Source organism: Carettochelys insculpta, chromosome 14 (assembly GCF_033958435.1).
Source record: "Carettochelys insculpta isolate YL-2023 chromosome 14, ASM3395843v1, whole genome shotgun sequence".
NCBI classification, from domain to species: Eukaryota; Metazoa; Chordata; order Testudines; family Carettochelyidae; genus Carettochelys; species Carettochelys insculpta.
The window spans coordinates 16,867,166-16,887,618 of record NC_134150.1 but is presented as its reverse complement, the minus strand read 5'-3'; the positions used below and the strand labels follow the sequence as shown (position 1 = coordinate 16,887,618).

At 41.8% G+C, this 20,453-nt stretch overlaps 1 protein-coding gene across 2 annotated transcripts in view; it reads right to left on the bottom strand.

The window, feature by feature from the left end:
- The window catches only part of ZNF423 (zinc finger protein 423), a 423,757-nt gene that overhangs the window by 347,512 nt on the left and 55,792 nt on the right, over positions 1-20,453 (bottom strand). The gene's annotated exons all lie outside the window — the stretch shown is intronic.

The following is a 20,453-nucleotide window of genomic DNA, read 5'->3' as shown; positions in this document are numbered from 1 at the left end:
AAATCCTCTACTAGAAATGTCCATACAACTCTGTTGTGCAGCTGGCTGGCTGGTTTTGAGATTAAAAGACATTACAAATTAATTATGCAAAAAATTTAAAGGGACTACTACCTCTACTAAACTTATCTTGACAATCAATAACAAGATTCAAATCTTTATGAGCAAAGCATTTCATGCTCATTGTATATGGCATTAAAGAGAAATCTTTTCTTTAAGAGAAACGTGATTATTATCAATAGGAAAAGAAGGTTGTTTATCTGTAACTAGAGATTCTTTTAAATGTGTATTCCTTATCTGCATTCCACTGTGGGTTATTCATGTATACCATGGACCCAGAGATGTGGAATCTGAAAGTAACTTACACTGGTCTGCACATACACTGATGCTCGCTTCATGCTTCCAGGTGAGGTAATGAGAGGAGGAACAGACTGACATCTCCAGCTCCTTCTCTACCATGCATCTAACAAATTTGGAGCAGAGGGTAAGAAGGGGTTGGAGGATCACACATCTGGAAAAACCTCCAGTTACGGGTAAGTCACCTCCTCTTATTCTTCAAGTAATGGCCCCTATTGTGTTCCCCTGAGGATGATTAACACCAGTCTGCTGGTAAATAGGTAATTGACATGTTCAAACTAATGATTCTCTCTCCAAGGTCCAGAGACTGCATGGAGTGTAGGACTGATTTCTCAATGCTGATGCTAACTCTGAATGACAAAAGAAGTTTGAGCAACCTGGAGGTTGATGTATGACGTTCTTACATAGACAGCACAGCTAGAAGCTAACTGCCGAGACACAGAAATATAAAGACAAAATAAGCTGCTATGACAGAGAACCCCTTGGTGCGGACCTTGGTGAGCAGCGGCTATCCCCAGGGTGAGCACTTTGTACTGGAAATAGCAGGCTCCCACTGTAAATCTCAGAAAATATCTGAGGACCCAATGGATATCCAAGCGTTCTTTATATTGAGAGCCACAAACCACAGCCACTTCCCTGACAACAGGATAATCGCTGCCAGCATGACCATATGAAACTTGAGTTTGTGGAAGAAGAAACTACAGTGCCAAAGATTGAGGATTAGTCTCCACCTGCCTGTCTTCTCAGGTGTCAGATAGGATAGAACTATGCCCAGGACTCTGCAAACTCTCCACCTCTTGCCTCCGTTCTCCCTTAAGGTGTATATGTCTTCACAACCCAGAAGATCAACTCTGACTGAGTTGATCTTCCAGGGTCTGATATCATGTGCCTAGCAGGGACGTGCTAAATTGAACTGTTGACCGTTGTACTCCTCAATATTGCAAGGAGTAAGGGAGGTTGACGGGAGAGTTTCTCCCATCAACCTTCCTCTGTGACGACGGCCAGGTAAGTTGATTGTAGAGAAGTCGATTCCAGCTACACAACTGCCATAGCTGGAATACTGTGTATCTATAATTGACTTTAAGGTCTCGTGTAGACCTGGCCTTGTTCAGCAATGACCACCAACGCTGACTGTCCTGCTTGTGGGAAGCGCCTGTTGTATCCAGGGTAGGTGATGAAACAACAAAACAAAACAAAATCTAGCTAGACTTAATACTAAAATGACAATAAGGCTACAATGAACTGGTAAAACTAGTCTAAAACCTGTGCACTCTGTCTTATTTCAACGTGTGTCAGTGACGAGGACGCTGAAAGTTCTGACCCAGACCTCGCAGCAGCGAGAAAGGACTGCAGATGTGGGCAGTCTGTCCCATCTTTTATTGGCCAGAAGCATAAGGTGAGCCAGTGTGCATGCAAGGAGCAACAGATACTACTTTCAAACTCTCTGACTCTGGGCACATAGCACCCACAGAGAACTCTCAGTGAAACACTGTATGGACCCGCAAGCAGAAAGAGTAAATGTTTTCCAAAAATCAAAGGGCAAAATCATAATTAACTAAAATCAGTGACTAGCCCCTTCCCTTGGGGCCATTTAATCACTTTGATGATGCTAGCACACAAAACGTACGCTACTGTAGTTCAGCAACAGCAAGATGCAGCTACTACTAAGCCACTGAGACAAAGGCATCAACATTGTGATTCTCCTGTGTGGGAGTGTTTGATCCCTGCTCCAACCAAGGCCTCATCCCCATTCATCCCTAATCTACAGATCACAAGCTGTGCTGATGGTCAATTTTTAAAAATGAAGTTAGAAGTAGTTTCAAAGTGCTACACTCTTCTCTGAGTTCTTTTATCAGCTTTTGTGGCCTTCCCTCATTCTTGTTTATTGTTAAAAAGGTTCTCTTTCCCTTGTTGCTGTGTGAATCCCACGTAAACCATAGTGAAGATAAATGTATTGACTGGACAGAGTAGAAGGCTAAACAAAACCGTGAGCCCAAGTCATTCAGTACACCAACTAATCACACTGGAAACAAAGACAGAGAGGCAATCTTTTAGTGTAAATGTTTAAATACAGTAATTGTGGTGTAATTAGGAACTCTGGTTATAAAGACCTTTCACTGTTTCTAACCCAACAGTATTCTTTTAATGCCTGGGAAGCAACTTGTGAAGTTCAAACCCTCTAGAAACATGTGTCTTGGAATGAGTTTCCATGCAAAAAGCTTTGAAAATGACCTTGGTCTAGGACACAGAAAATCTTGTGATACACTCAAAGGGACAGATTCCACACTTCACTAAGGTCACTCTGTTCTGTGCAAATGGAGAATTCCCCACGTGCAGTGGGAACCTCAGCTGGCATAGACCTGCCATAGGAGCCCTAGCACCTTCCTATGGGGGCGCTGCTTCATTCTGACATGAAAAAAGAAGAGGAAGCAGGTCAGCGATGGGCTTGCTGAAATGTTGGGGAGTGGCAGGGGTGAGTTCTGCTGCTACACAGCATTCTCTACTGGCATAAGTGACCTTAAGGCAGCAATGGCAGGATTAGAACTAAGTGCCTTTCTGCTCTAATTTGTGACAGCAGTAGGCAGTCCTGTGTCAGGGAGCCACAAGCAAATCCCTCTGGCCATCACTCTTCACTCCATCCAACCAGAGCTCAAATGCAGTAGGGAACTGTGGGCAGATACTCCATTCACTAAACACTATTTCACAAATCCAAATGTTTACCTTTTGCCAGCTTATCTTAGACGTTCTCAGAGGACATTTATTTAATTGCTAGGTCAGTGGTGCTGGAGTTTAAAAGGTTTTTGTCCTCTGAGCTCAAAGAAACTCCAGAAAGAATTCAGCATCCATTCCCCTATGAATCTGAAAATCTATTTATGGGTGTGCCATTACCTGAACTCCGTTCATAGTCACAGGGCTTACTTAACACTCAATCACTCCCAGGACAGAAGTTAACCTTATCAAACCACGGCACTTCTGAGCCAAATGTTGATTTCTAGATGGGATCAAACCTTACAATGAGCAACAGCCCCTTAACAACTCAACTGCCTGTGCATACTCCTTATCCTGCTATGTAGTCTTCAATGAGCAAAAAGAACTACTGACATGCTAGGACTACACTAATATTTACCCTAGAACAAAAATGCTAGGGCATTCTATTCCAAGAGTGAACACCAGTGGTCTAACACTATTGGCTCCAATTTGGAAAAACACGTAAGCATATTTAAACTTCAGTGCCCTGTCTGAACAGGGAATCAGATTATTGTCTTGAATCAGAACCATTGCATTTTGGACAGCTACTGTATTCTTGCCATTTAGTTACACTGGGATAACCTTCTCTGAAGGCAAAGATGAAATGGTCTGAGTGAAGAAAATAGCCATGTTGGTTTTTAGTTGTCTGGGTGTTGGATTGGGTTATTCCAAATAGGTTGTCTGCATATTATATCTGTATATTACGTTACTCCAAATCAGACTGTCTGTATATTAGCGTGCTGTGTGTGCAACCAGACTCACATATTTCCCTCTGGATAAACGTATTGTAATAAGACCCTTTATTATTAATCAAATCATACAATAAACGTATCTTCCCAGATCTAGGCATAGATACTTCTAAGGTAGAGTTAAGTGACTGCTTCTTCCCTGAAACATCAGTGATCATGCCCTTTTTAACACATATATACTGCCTTCCAGCCTCAGATACATATTCTTTCAAGCCTTCAGCTGTCACATCCTCTCCCAACTAGCCACAATCTCACTCTCAAAGGTTTCCTTCTTGCCATTAAAAAGGGATCATGTGAAACTATAAGTCTCTAAGACAATAAAGTTTTGCCAAGAACCAAAAAAGTGGTATTGTTACATCACTTGTGCATGTTGCCACAATGGTCCTTCACACAGCAGAAAGCATCCATAGCTGGCGCTCTAGCATCAACAGTGAGAGCACTGCACTGTGTGCAGGTATCCCTTTGTGATTCTCACCCTCTTCTGCAGCTGGGAGAGGTAGGAAAAGAGAAGGGATCACAGTGCATCATAGGTGCAGTCTGAATGTCCCATGACGCAGGTTTTTTTTTCCCCCAGTCATTCCATGGGCTTCCAGTTGCCTTTTGTGGCACTGTTTAACAGCTCTGTTTACTGTGACACCCCCCCCCACCAACTCTGTCAGACATGATGGATCCTGCACAGCCCTCTGTTGTTGTGGTCACTGTAATAAATCCATCACAGCTGGTCATGCAGTATATCATGAGCACTCGGTCTGAATAGGAATCAGATGTGCCTGACCTGCTGTGTAACATAGAAAGAAACAGCACCAAATTACTTTTGGCATTCAGGAGGCAGGTGCACATGGGGGACCATTACTTTGGGGCTCAAGAAACAAGCACTGAGCAGTGGGATCACAACATTATGCAGACCAGGAATGACAAGCAGTGTCTTCAGAACTTTCAGATACAGAAAGCCCTCTTCCTGGAGCTGTGTGTGGAGCTCAGTGCAGTGCAAGGACACAAAAATGAGAGCTGCCCTCTCAATGGAGAAGTGCATGGCCATTGCTGTGTGGGAGCTGGTGACTCCAACTGCTACTGGTAGGTCATGGATCAGTTTAGAAGTGGGAAATCCACCACTGGGGCTACGTTAGCTTAAGTGTTCAAAGCAGCGTTCCCCATGCTGTGGAACCACGGAACACTGGTGTTCAAGGCGATATGAATAGGTGTTCCGTGAAAAATTTTGATGCTAGTGATATTTTTCCTTCTAAAATATTAAGTGAGAAATTATGCATATATCAAAAATTCTAAGGTCTTTGAATAGTATTTAGATTGTGGGTATATTAATATTTGTAACACATTCATAATAGTATGTTTTTATTATGTGGCTGGTGCCAAACCAGAGAGTGCTAAAACACTCTTCCCATTAAAAAAAAAACAACTGTCAAATGTTATTTTTATTTTCCATTAGTTTTCTGTAAAAGTAACAAAATTATAAAACCGCAAAATTAAAAAATATTTTTCCATACCTAATTTATTTTGCACTTTTTCATAAAAATATTTTTTAAGCTTATGGAAGGTCAGTTCTTTCTGAACAATACTGTCCTTTCTATTTTTGTACAAATGATCGACTATAATCATTCTTCTTTTGGTTTTTATATTGGTACGTTTTACATTTGTACTTAATTTGTAATTATTATACTTAATTATAGAGTTGCTACCCGTACTCCTATCAGCTGTTCATTCAGATGGTTTTCTCTTGCTATTTTTTGTTCCGTCTAAAATAAAAAAGAGGCATAAAACTTCCAAACATTACGGCAATTTTTCGGTATGAAACACCCACTTCTGTGAACCAGGATGTATGTGTTATGTCAATATATTCCAAGCCCAAAAGTGTTCCATGGCCAAATTAGTTTGGGAAATGCTGCATTAATTGCATCCTCCTATGAAGGACAGTGACTCACATGAAATAATGGACAGTTTTGTGGAAATGGGAATCCTTAACTCTGGTGGCGTGATAGATGGCACATATATCCTAATTTTGGCCCAGACCATCTTGCGATGGAACCAATCAGTAGAAATGGGTACTTCTCTATTGTATTGCAGGTGCTTGTGGATCACCACAGCCACTTCACTGGCATCATCAATGTGGAGTGATCCAGGAAAATGCACGATGCATGCCTCTTCAGGAACACAGGCCTGTATGGAAAGCTGAAAGCAGACAGTCTCTTTCAAAACCAGAAGCTTTCAATGGGAGATGCTGAAATGCCTATAATTATCCTGGGAAAACCTGAACAGCAGCAAAGCAAACACTTCAACAGTAGGCTGAGCATGTGACCGTAGAATATGCCTTTGGAAAATTTAAGGCTCACTGATACTGCCTTTACGGCAGGTTAGACCTAAAAGAGGAAATTAATCCCATGATTATAGCATTGCTCTGTGCTCTCCATAATATTTATGAGGTTAAAGGTGAAAAGTTTCCCCCATGGTGGAGCACAGAGGCAGACTGCCTAGCAGCTGATTTTGAGCAGCCAGATACCGAGGCTATTATAGGAGCACAATGGGGGCTACTAGAATCATGGAAGCTTTGAGGCACCATTTTGAAAATGAACTCCCATAATGTGTCTTTCTGTACAGCACTCTGCCTTGCTCTGTTAACTTGCTGTTTTGCATGAAAATTTTAATGATCACCGACCATGATTTGTAGTCACCAAATGATCAAACTGTCACTGTGCATTAATTCTAGCAGCAACCACCATGTGTAGCAGACAAAGATAGGCTATCCTTCACAGAATAGGTTTTTATTTAAAACAGAGTAACAATACAGACAATAGGCTTGGTTGGAAGACAAATAAAAATGAAAAAGGCAGTACAGGATCCTATGGCAAGGTGTAAGCCTAAAGGGGTGGTGTAAAAGGCAACAAGATGAGCCACGAACTTGCAATGCATGTGTGGGAGAAGTTTGGGGGAGGGTATGGAAAACAGTTTTGGATCAGTTGCAGGGGGTGCCAAGCACACAAATCTAGCATGCAGAATGATTAAGGATTTCAACTGCTGTTTAGTCCTCTGCCACTGTTATCATCTGCTCCTGGCTCTCCTCTCTGTCTTGCCTATTTTATACATTTTCTTTAAAAGTCACTCTACATTCCCTGCATTCTTGGTTTTTTTTCAGGCTGGGAGGATTGGAGCACCTCTAGAACCATGGACTCCTTGCTGCTCCTTGGTCACTTCCTTATCTGGCAGAGGTGAGCGACTGATGTGTAGGGCAGTTCCCCAGAAGGCCAGATCTGCAGAAGCACAACCAACAACAGAAGCATGATTCTTTCTGCATGCACAGCATCAAGTCATTATAGTAAAACACCCTTTTTCAAAAATTGAAATCAGTTTCTCACTCTCCTGTGGCAAGCAAACAGCTCTGCGAGTGCCCTACGAATAGTGATTTCAGCCCAAGGATGGTTAAACGTGGGGCAAAGAATCTCAAGGTTTAAGGGAATGACTGCAGGTGACTAATGAAACATCGTAAATTCTGCCACCATTTTCCACTGGGGCAGGAATGGGACGTCACTGAAGCTGGTAACTCACTCCTGAAAGTAAGCAAGGATGCAAGGGTGCATCTCTTCTGCATGCATGTGACTTCAGGCAGGGTCCCTATGCTGCTCCCGTGTGCTGCTTTGGTCACTGCACACGTGATTGCTGATCATCATAGGAAAGTTTCCTACAATGGGAGAAGGATCAAAGCAGCTCTGCCAATGAACCTTCAGCAGAGAATTGGTGAATACCTACAAGAAAATTTCTTCGACATGTCTCTGGAGGATTCCTGAGGCATCTTGGTGTGCATTACCAGTACTCTGTCACACTGCTTAGCAGCACAGAGACATGGGACACATTCGCAAACACAGCTCAGTCTGGTACAGTTCTATCTCTTCGCCCACTTTTAGCGCTTACAAGTCCCACCTCAAATAACCAAGCAGCATCAACTCAGAAAGGTCACTTACCAGGGCTTCCCTCTCCTGCATGATGCTTGCCTGAGGTGTACTGCAGGGACCAGCTAGGCTCCTCCAGAATGGAAAAGAAGTCCAGACGCACCATCCCACTGGCCGACACTGCCACATGCTTCACATCATCCTCCAACGTGAGTTACTCATCCACAACTTTGTCCTCAGGGTTGAGTCTGAGGCCCACTATCTCTCACGCCATGAGAGTATCCATGAAGCAGCTCTTTGGCCCAGCACAAAAACGATGGTTTGACTCCTTTGTTTTCTGTTATATTTGCCTTAGCTCCTTTATCTTCACAGATGAAGACATAAGAGCATGTCCCTTATCCAATGTGCTGTGAGAAATCTGAGCACAGATAATGAAGTTTCTACGGCTGGACTGGAGCTGTGACTGTACAGCCTCCTCTTCCCCACATCGTCAGGAGAGCCACCACTCGGGTGTGCATCAAGGGGGAAGCCTTGGCTGAATACAGCCACCATGATCATCTGGGAAGATGTGATGCCAGCTTTCCAAGCAAAGCAAACAAACAAAGTATAACTTCAAAAATACCCAGGCCTTTAAAGGAGGAGGAGGAGGAGGAGTCTTAGAAGCCTGTGTACCTAGATGCACTGCAGAGGACTTCAAAGTGGTCAGGATGGCCATTGTGCAGAGGCCATTTACTGCAGCATAAACAAGTGACACTGACACTTTGTTGATACAACTTTGCTGCAAAATCTCTACACCTCTCGTCAAGGTGGTTTTAGTCTGTTGGCAAAGAAGGAGAATTTTATCAGCAGAAGGAGTATTAGAGTGTTAACACATCCAGTTTTGTTGACTTTTGTCAGAAAAACTCTGTAGTGTAGACACAACCTAAAACATCAATCCCAGCACCATCCATCTTGATGTCCAACAGTCTGACACAGAGCAGCTTCAGTGTACAGTACATCACACTAGTCACGATCCTTTCAGGTGCTTAGCCCCACCAATTTGCCGTTAAGTCAAAAGGAGATGAAGATGTTTAAGATCTACCAGGATCAGGGCTATAAGGAAACAGTTTCAAACTAGGCTTTCAAGAACACAAGGAAAATTAAAAATCTTTGAAGTTTAGCTATAAGATCCAAGTGTAAAAGGAGGCAGTATTATCTCCCTGGGGTATATCTACAATAAAAAAAAATGGGTTCTTCTCTCTAGTTAAAATAGAGCAGTGAAGACAAGGCTTTTAACCTAGATTAGCATCTTAAACTCAATCCCAGGCTCCCCTACAGGCTTTCACTTGAGCTACTAACCCAAGCCCTAGTCACCAGGTCTACACTGAGTTAGGAAACTCAGGTTTGTTAGCCTAAATCACTGGTGCCCAAGCTTTATCCTCTTGAGCCCTCAGGCTGGGCATCGAGTCACTGCCAGGCTGCGGACTGTGACCCAATACCAAAGCCACAGCCAGGGGCTGAGCTGTTGATGGGAATAGGAGCTGGGCTGTGGACAGGGACCAGGTACAGGACTAGAAGGGAGTTGGGCGGCCGAGTGAGGCTTGGAGGCAGTCTCTCTCCAGCCCCTCGTTGGGATTAGTCCAAGCTGCTCCCTATTCCACCATCCCCTGGAAACTCCTCTTTGCCCCGCTAAGGGTCACTCTCCATAATTTAGGCCGATGGTCCCAAAACTAAGAACACACCTTTCTGCAACATAGATACACCCTAAAGTCTTCAGAGAGCCTAAAACAAGAGCTGTGATAGGTGTAAACACACAGAGTCATTTCTGCTGCACTGGAATACTGCATGATTCAGGGACCTTGCCATAAAAACTAGCTTCTGCATACAGTGGAGCGCCCAGGAGCCTGACAGTACGCACTTCGTCTCAATGTAACATTATTTCAGAGGTACGTGGAAGAAAATTCAAGTTTAAATGCTGATGTTTTGGGGGATTTAGAAGTTTAATTAGAAATACACACATAATAATGATTATGAATTAATCAGGGTATTCAGCAAGATTACTCATTGTATCCTATATACAAAAGACCAAGTAAACTCATCTACTGATTCAACAGTTACATTTAAGGGAAACAGAAAAGCCTCTAAGTTAGACAACAAGGGATGCTTTGCACAAGTAATTTGAGCCACTTCATCCACACAGAAACAACTTCTGTCCCACACTATTGCTGTCATATCCAACTGCACATTTCAGGTTATTAGACATTCTGCATGTTTGCCCTGACTTTTCCACCTAACGCAAGTCTTCCTTTAGGCGTGGCTGGAAGTTGGTATTTTGAAACAAAATCTCATCTAGCTGGTTGGCAAAAATCTCATCTTGCTCCAGTCCCAGCACGTATTACCCTGTGCAGAACACTTGAAAGCTACCAGCTCTCCTCTGAGTTTTTTCTAAACACAATTGAGTTCAGCTTTCTGAATGGATCAGCAGAGCAGCCTGCTTGCTCTCCGCACCTTGCACGCAGGATTCAGTGAGGGGTGGCCTTTGGCCAGGATTTTTTTTCTTTTTTTCTGTCCTAAATAGGGCCATTATATATTTGTCCTTTCCTGGGCCAGCAGGCCAGGGAATAAGACAAGAGGGTTGACAGACATGGCTTATTTAGATAGTTCAGAGCCTAAATTCACGTAGCTGCTTTTCTCCAAAGTCAGTAACAGGGTTTGGCAGAGCATGTGGTTTTTCCTGGCAAAGTCAGCTTTTTGTGGGCTAGCTAGACTGCTATGCTCTTTAGGTCAAGGAAAAAAGGAAGAAAAGATGAAAAAAAATGTAGACTGAATTATAAAGAAAAACAACAAAAACATGCAGAAACAGAGAGCAAAGTAAAAACAATTGAGGATGAAAAGACAAACAACAAAATAAAATACCACTAGCAGGTTTATGCAAAGAAGATCTAATTATGGGTGACTAAATCCTCCAAGACATTAATATTCCAGCATAATGTGCCTAGTTTCCTCCTTTCCAGACATGGCAGGGAGGAAATGAGAATCACTTAGACACACTGTTTAATGAGCAAATGATGGACGATCACCAAACACAGCCTGCCTGATAAGTATCCATTAGCTTAAACTTCTAGTGTAAATCTATACACAGCTAACGGGTCTTGGTTTTAAAATACAATGAAACAGTGTATTGACAATAAGATAAAAAGGATGTTTCAAAGAAAAATCTCAAGTATGAAATAGGAGAAAGGCTATGGGCCGTTTGTAAAGGCTAATCATACCCCATGATACAGACTCCATGCCTGAATCACAAACCACAGCACATTTATTCCCAATGCTCATATTTAGTCTTAGTATTTCTAATTCACATTCTCCATTGGAGATGCACATTTCTTACCGAAATCCTCTATGTATAACTATGCAGAATAATAAAATGCATTCAATATATCTGTTTGCTTTCAGAATCAACATATAACACAAAGTGCAATTAAAAATCACAAGGCTAAAAACGGTACCTATCTATGTACAACCTCCACTTTGGTGGGAGAGGGGAGGAGGGACTCTTTTAAAACTCCGACCAGAATGAAAACATATTTTTACATTGTAAAGTTAACCCCCCGGAATAGGTTCATTACATTCTGTTTTGTTTTGTTTTTTAAATATATTTGCTATCTACGCTGACAATTCCAATTCCTTAAATCTGGCCCTGGGAAAGGCTGGCCTGCACCGGTGCCTATTTCCTCATATTGTTTTAGTTAGGGTCTGACTGACACACACACACACACACACACACACGAGATTGGACAAGGAGACTCCTGGTTTTACGCTATATTTCACAATGGCACAAAATAGCAAAGGATCCTGGGGCCTAACAAGCGAAACTCCCTTTTCCCAAGTGCCACTGAGGAGGAGGAAGTCCTGGATGTACTGCCCTAATGGCCATGACTATATGGGGATGTCTAGGATGAGGCTGCATTGGGTTTAATCCTTGGTACACTAAACTCTTTCATAGCCAGCATTCTATTATCCAGAACTCTGAAAAAACCGGCATTTTAACCATAAGTAAATCTTACTTGTTTTCCATAAGTACAGTATAGTGAAAAGAAATACAACTGCAGCAAATACAGTATACTTTTACAGGGTACAATACTACTGTTGATAAATAAAGTACTCTGCATATATTTTTGTTTCTGAATATCTAATCTTGTTTTTCTTTAGTGTTATACAGTGCTAGGCGCACCTCTATTATCCAGACCATTTGAATATCCGACCACCTCCCAGTCCCCAGGCTGCCAGATATGATAAAGTTTACTGTACCTTGTCTCTACCATTATCACAGAGAGTAGTCCTCGTCTTCGCATGTGTGTCTTCCAATCATTCTTTCTTGTCATGTTACAATGCCTCCTCTCCCTTACAGGATACTAGTTGCCTATCATGTGTGACATCTGTGCCCTGCCCCACTGCAGTTGATTGAGATTTTATGCACTTGACATGGGGTGGGGATGAGAAATGACCTTTCAGGCTGCTACCCACAACCAGTTTACACTCCTAAGAAAAAGCTGAAGGGCCCCCCTCTTGCCTTATTGGTTGGGAAAGAAACCTCTTCTCTGTCCCAACTCCAGCTCTTCAGGGCCCAGAGAGGAGGAAGAACTGAAGACCCCATCTACCCACTCAGCTTCCCTCATTGTAGAGCAATTGATGAAGCAGTTGCAATAGAGTAGAGGGAGTATGAGGTCTTATGGCCCCTCCCACAGAGTCCTATCAACCAACATCCGTCTAGGGAACCAGGGAATCCCACTCAGCAATGCTTCCAGCACGCCAGGGATTATTTAAGGGTGTGCAATCCCTGAGACCATGCCACTAATTTAAAACCCCAAGGCTGTAATCCTGCAGTCCACTAATTTAAGTCTGTTTGGAGCCTTTGCCACACCCAGTTCAGTGGTTCTCATGCGTGTGCACGCACGCGCATGTGTGTGTGTGTGTGTGTGTAAAAACCCATTTTAAACCCCTTTGTGATTGCTGGCAGATGGGCTATTGTCTCTTCAGGCCATGTCCTCGCACAAACGTGGCCTTCTCTTGTATTTCTCCCTCTGCCTTCTGTCTCTGTCTCTCTTCAGGCATTTTTGCTTCGTTCCTTTTCTCCTTTGTCTTGATTTTACCCTTGCCTATTTTTACCCTCTGTTCTCCACATTCCATATTTTATTACTTTCTAGTCTCTCCCTCGCTCTCTTTTGTTCTCTCCTCTTCACAGCCTGGGGTGAGCTGGGCTTCACGACTGGGCTCCAGGGAGGACTAGTACAGGCACTCTCCTTTACATGCCATTAGGAGCCACCATAGGAGCACATAGGAAAAAGACGGGTAGCTCAAAAAGCCACATTGTCTTCACAGCCCTCTGCAAGAGCATAATTCTGGGAAGGGGGAAGAGACTGGGGGGGGGGGTCATGCAGATACCCCTGTTCCAAGTGTTTCTGCCTTCTGTCCCATACCCTAGACTAGTCCTGCATTACAACCCCATCTCCAAGGAACCCATCCCACATAGAGGAAAACACTGCCTTTGCTGAACAGTAACAGAGAGGGAGCTGTGCTAGTCTATATACTATCAAAACAAAAAAGCAGTCAAGTAGCACTTCAAAGACTAACAAAATAATTTATTAGGTGAGCTTTCGTGGGACAGGCGCACTTCTTCAGACCATAGCCAGACCAGAGCAGACTCAATATTTAAGGCACAGAGAACCAAAAACATTAATCTGCCTTTGCTGTTGGAGTATAAAGCTTACTCAGTGACACACAGCACATCCCAAGAGACGCCATCTTCAGCTTGTTTCAGCTGGAAATTAATGGCTTTCATTTCAGGGTGCAGCATTTTAGAGGTGCCAAGCTACTCAGATCTCCTCAGGAATAGGTAAGACAGCTCCCCTCTCACCCTTACACAACCAACTGCATTCCTCAAGCAGGGGATGGAAGGTCACAATGAAGTTCAGAGAGATAAAGGACTGGGGAGTAAACCATATTTCTGTTAAAGGAGCCAAACTGGAAAAAGCAATAAGCTCATCTGCAGAGAGAGACATGTAATCTAGGACAGCTATACAACAAAAGAGCATTATAAGTCAACTCAAACCACAGTATCTGAGCACTCTTACCTAAGTTGTACTATGAGTAAACAGATGATTTAAGAGTTACAGCTGAAAGCACCTTTTCTTGCATAGTTCACAAAGCTACAAATTACAATGCATTTCAGAAACAAAAAGTTTAAATATTTTTGTTGCATGCAGAATGATACTGCATGATAAAAAATAAGTGTTAAAATAGCTGAAATAGTAGTGATTAATTTGCAAAAAAAGGAAAGGACAAGCAGAACAGGATTTAACTCCACTAGACAAATATAAAGGTGTTGTAAGAGTAGCCCAAGAGTCCCCAAGTAGAGGTAACTTGCACAGAGCAAGACGGGAGGGACAGCTGGAAAAGCAAGTGCTAGAAGAGCTGGGAAGGCACATGCAGTCTCACACAACGAACACACACTAACTTCTTTCAGACTCCAGCCTGAAAGTGACACAAACTTAGCCCGTGTACTCCCCACAACACCCCGCCCCCAACAAGTGGCTCACATCTCATACATGTGACCTCACCTCTTCCTTACGACAGCACAGTTTACGTCCTAAAACTGAAATAACACAGTCATACCATGACTAGCAAATAACCCAAAAATTCGTGCTCTGTTTAGTTAAGAATTCCTTTATATCACGGCTACTCAGTCGCACCATGTTTTCTGACTTGCTTAGGACGACATTAATGATCTAACCCCATGTGATATTGGAGTAAAAACCCAAAAAAAGAGAGTCCAGTGTTTGACATGGTGAGATCAATATCCTACTTTCCTCCCAAACTCTATTGTCAGTAAACTATACACATTCCTTTCTTCTCTCTCATTACAGAAAATGATTTCGGATACATTTGCCAGCAATTCATATCATCCCCATAAGCCTTTTCTTCAGATGCCACTTTTCCCATTATGGGCTTGCTCCAAAGCCTGTGGAAAAGAACGAAATCCACTGATTTTGGACCAGGTTCTGTATTATCTTAAGCTTGAAGCTTGATCTTGTTTATGATGGCAGGGGAACACGAATTATTCTCTTTTACCCAGTTTGACACAGGAGTCCAGTAACTCCAGTACTTCAGCTCTTCTGGCCATCTACTGCCACAACCATTCTGGACCCTCAGAATGTCTACTCATAGAATCATAGAACACAAGAGCTGGAAGAGACCTAAAAAAGCCATCAAGTCCAGCCCCCTGTCCTAGGCAGGGCCAAACCCATCAGATCAGCCCAGGCAGGGCTTTGTCAAGGTGAGACTTAAACACCTCCAGGGATGGAGACTCCACTACCTCCCTGGGTAGACCATACCAATGCTTCACCACACTCCTAGTGAAGAAGTTTTTCCTAATGTTCAACCTGGACCTTCCCAGCCGCAAGTTGAGACCATTGTTCCATGTTCTGCCGTCCATGACCATTGAGAACAGCCTCTCTGCAACCTCCCTTCAGTAAGTTGAAGGCTGTTATCAAGTCCCCCCTCAGTCTTCTCTTCTGCAAACTAAACAGTCCCAATTCCCTCAACCTTTCTTCATAGGTCATATGCTCCAGCCCCCTAATTATTTTGGTCGCCCTCTGCTGGGCCCTCTCCAGTGTATCCACATCCTTCCTTTAATTGGGGGCCCAGAACTGGACACAGTACTTCAGATGTGGCCTCACCAAAGCCGAATAGAGAGGAATAATCACTTCTCTGGATCTACTGGCAACGCTCCTCTTAATGCAACCTAATATGCCATTAGCCTTCTTGGCTACAATGGCACACCGTTGACTCATATCCAGCTTCTCGTCTACTACAGCTCCCAGGTCCTTTTCTGCAGAACTACTACTGAGCCAGTTGGACCCCAGCCTGTACTCCTCCTCCCCACTTCAAAAAAAAATCCTCTTTATAAAATTTACAATTTTATATGGAGAGTTTGGTCTTTGGGGAACAATTCACTCAAGCACATTGTTAAATAGGATAAAAATCCACCATGCATTTAAATCGATCGCAGTGATCATGGATTGGTTTATAAAGTGACACCGCCCATGGAAAATATGTTATTTCAAAGGTTGTATTATTTTACTTGGCAATTCTGACCAGGCAGATTCACTATATTCTGTTTAAAAAGACCATACCTGCTTAAGTGAGTGTCAACAGAAGGCAGTGTTTGCTGCTCCAACCACTCCATTTCACAAGTTCACTTTATACATATACCCCACTCATCAAAGAAGGCTATTCACCACCCTGAGGAAGAGGAGAATCTTTAGCTAGATCTTCTACACCTCTGCCTGAAAAAAATATGCACTGAGTTTTGTCACTAGTCCTTCAAACTTAGAAAAATTTTAAATGGCCAGCTATGCTTCCAGAATGGATAGCACAGAACAAGGCAAAGAGAGATTTTTCCTGACCATCCATTTTAATTAGAGCTATGAGGGCTTGAAAAAACCTGCATAAACATGCAGAGATATCAGAGCTGCTTTGCCCTAATCACAGGGACTGGCCCTGTTCCCCTGGAAGTCCGCAGATGTGTTCAATGGGAACAAGAGAAGGCCCTTAATGGCTGAATAGCACAGTTTTCACAAGCCTTTCTGATAAGCACCGGTTGCAGAGAATTATCACCAGGGGGTAGCCGAGTCAGTCCGTATCTTCAAAAACAACAAGAAGTCCTGTGGCACTTTATAGACTAACAGATATTTTGGAGCATAGGCGGGTTTTTGCCCACGAAAGCTTATGCTCCACAGTATCTGTTAATCTATAAGGTACCACAGGACTTCTTGTTGTCACAGAGCATTGTTCACGGGCATTTGCCTCTGTGGCAAACAGGTTGCTACAGTGTTTTCTGTGTGGTGTGGGGAGGGGAGAAGGGGATAAACTTCCACAGGCTCTCTCACAATTTAATAGTGCTTTTTCCACGGACAAAAATATACACATTCTAGTTAAGAAAAAATGTGCATTTATGATGATTTCTGGCTTATAAATCTTATTTTAACAATAAAACAATACAGTTTGGTACCAGCTCTTAAATACTAGAAGAACGGTTTTATTGCTGTTGTATACCAGCCAATGTATTTTGGCAAGGAAATGAAAAATGGTCTTAAAACATATAATATGAGAGTCAAATATACATGAAAGGAGGAATAAAAATAGGAATTGACGATAGCAGAACACACACTAGGAATCTGGCACCTAATCCTACATACTCATTGATGTGTACAGCTTTGTATAATTCTATGAGACTATGCATGTGAGTAAGACTGCAGGCCTCACCATGGGCAAATGACACACACGTCATAAAATTTTCTTATATAGGTCAAGAGAAATTCCCCAAAAGATTATTTTTTCCTGGTCTTCAAAGATAGAATTTGTTAGATGCATTAAAGTGAAAGAAATTAAAATGAAGGAAAGAAAGTTTTATATACCACAATTTATTCCCCTTTCCCTCTATAATGACAAATTTAATTTGAGGAAAGTCCAACCCTGACACCATAAAGTGGAAACTAATAATTTTTATGACCCCTTAATAATCTGTCCTCAGTGCTAACATGCTATAAATACATTTCAACATCATCTTATACACATAGTTCATTTTAAACAAGACTAAAGGGGAACGCACTTCTCATTGAAAACTGGCATCCACACAAAAAAATAGGGGTGGGAGGTTAGAGCTGTTTTTTAAAATCTTTTTCCAAAGCCCACTTTTTTATTCATATTAAACTTCCAACCTCTCCACTGAAATAAAACAAGAGAGACTGTTTCCAAAAATCTTATAATTCTGAATGGATTTCCCCAGTGTAGAAGTAATAATATTTTTACATTTAAAAGATCCACTGCTTTAATAAGTGAGATTTGTGTATTTAGAAACTTCATTAGAGCAGACATTTCTGGATTTATTTATTTAATTTATTTATTTATTTAGCCTAATTTGGGTACACTACTTCAAAAGAACGCTTAGAGCTTCCCAGCTACTTAGTCACACACTAATAGCATCTAATAATTAATAAAGACATGTAAATTCTTAACTCCCAGAACTCTTTCAAACTTACAGATATCTGCATTACTTTGTTTTATAAAACACTGAAGGGCCATATCCCTATCTCGCTCTTTTACCATGAAGTGAATATTCAACCCCATGGTAAGTAACCAAATCAAATCAAAACTAAACAGATGCCCTAGGAATGAATCTCTTATATAAACCTTCACCGTTGGGGGGGCGGTGCATGCAGGGGACTGTAACACGGACAGATTTTTAGTCAGTTTAGATGCATAAGCTGTCTATCAAAATTGCTGAAATGAGTGCCACAATTGCACGTTCAAGTCAGGTAATTACACATTTAACTGCATCTATAATTGCCATTTGTGCAAGCATTTTTGCACACAATGGAAACTGCACCTGCATTTTACAAATTAAAATGCTCTAAAAATCTAAATTCAGATTTACAAACCTTTAAAAGACAGGAAAGGCTGGCAATCAAAACTGTGGAATGGAGGGAAAATGCACAGTTTATGAGAGAACATAAAGCTCGGGCAAGTGAGACAAATAGCACTAACATCACTAGCAGACACTGGGCAAACACCCTCACTCTACCCCTGGTTTCTGCCAAATACATCTTGATCTAGCCTTCAGTGCACCCCATAATCCCTTCCTGTCCTGCTCAAGGACAGGTACTGAAATGGAGCCAGTGCCATCTGAATGGGCTTAAACAATTCTTGCCACCACCTTTTGTTGAAACGGATAAAGCCAAAAGTATTGTGAAGGATCCACTCTGACAAGTTCCTTTTTCTGTTTTCCTCATGTTCTGTGATATTTCTCAGTTATGCTTATTTACTCCTTTTGACTACTTGTTTTCTGGTAGGCAAAAATTCCTACCTTTCTGTGGAGAGAAGAGGTGCTAAAAGGAAGCAGCATGTCTGGAAACTACTGATAGACCTGGAAAACTATTTCAACTGTGTTTGGATAATTCCAATCATGCTTCAGACAACCGTATTGCCAAAACGTTTCTTAACACCATCAACATCCACGTGCACCTCTTTGAACATGAAACTAGTTTACATAGAACCAAACAGCACATTAAGGGTGCACCAAACTAACTTTTTCCCAAAAATTAATAATAAGTTCCAAAATACAAGTCAGTCACCCAAGTTTGTATGTACCAGGTAAGTGTTCTGGATTAGATTCAAAATAACCTTTCCTCATCAGAAACATGCAGAGAAGCAAGATCTCCCTCTTGCTGAAACAGATTATAATTGTACAGAGATTTGATTATTAAAGCAGGTCACTCCACTCGGAACTGGCTCACTGGTGGTCCCACAATCTGCAATATTCTCTTCCTCAAAGCCAAACTGGAAGTCAGAAAAAAGGGAAAAAAATCCTACCTTCAAAATGAAGTTGGTTTGCCCCCCACCCCACCCCTGACATCTGGCCTCACAACCAAATGCTGCTCTGATTACTTATTATGAGGCAAACATGTAAGTTATGTCTTTTTGAAATTATTTTTTCACCTTAAGCCGATGGGTCATGAAAATTCTGCAATGAAGCTTGAAGATATTTCACGTACACATTATTTATTCCACAACAACAGGATTTGTTTGCTGCATTCCTATTTTCTGATGTTTACATTGAGTTATTATTGAAATATTATGGTAATAGAAAGTTATACTATGCTGCCTAGCAAAGACACACATTAGCAAAAAAAAAAAACAGTGGACCAAGAGAAACCAACATCCATGAATTGTGATATTTTTAGCAACAGGGTTCACTATCACCACTATATTTGTGAGAGTTGTGTGTGTGTGTGTGATGTTCAAACAATCATCAGTTTACGTTAGTACCGAGTGCTTTTAAGAGAGCTGACTGATTCAATTAACTGGTCAATCAAGTGTGTACTTTCCTATTGATTAGAATGTTGACCTGTAATCAGCGAAGGCAAAAATCCTTCCTCATCTGTCATGTCTTTTCTTGTGTAATGTGCAAATGTGAAATGGCTGCTTTTGTTAGATGCAAGATTTGGGGACACAGGTTCTATGTCTGTACAGTGAGCTGCACAATTTAGGCTAATCTTTAAATAAATAAAAATCAATAACAATTGTACTACACAGTTTTGCAGGCAGGTCTGAGGTTACTGTTTACTGCATGCTTGTTCCAGTACAGATTGAACCTCTCTAGTCCAGCACCCATGGGACCTGACCAGTGCTGGACAAAAATTTGCCAGACTAAGGGAGGTCATTATTGTCTAGCAGCATTACCAATGCTTCCACTGCTTTATGGGTTCTTAAGTGTAATTTAGCCCTAAATGTCTTCTAAGTAACAATACAAAACACTGAGAGCCAGGACTGGTAGCTGTAAACAAACTTTATGGGACTGCAGGATACTTGGCCATATCCATGATAAGTAAAATAAAAAAGCAGTCATGTAGCACTCAAAAGACTAACAAAATAATTTATTAGGTGATCGGCTTTCATGATGGTCTGATGATCTGAAGAAGTGGGTCTGTTCCACGAAAGCTCATCACCTAATAAATTATTTTGTTAGTCTTTTAAATGCTACATGACTTCTTTTTTGTTTTGATAGAATACAGACTAACACAGGTATCTCTCTGTCACTGTTCACCATGGTACGTAGCTGTCTGCCTAACTAAAATCATGACGGATTACAGATGTTGCCAGTCAAGAG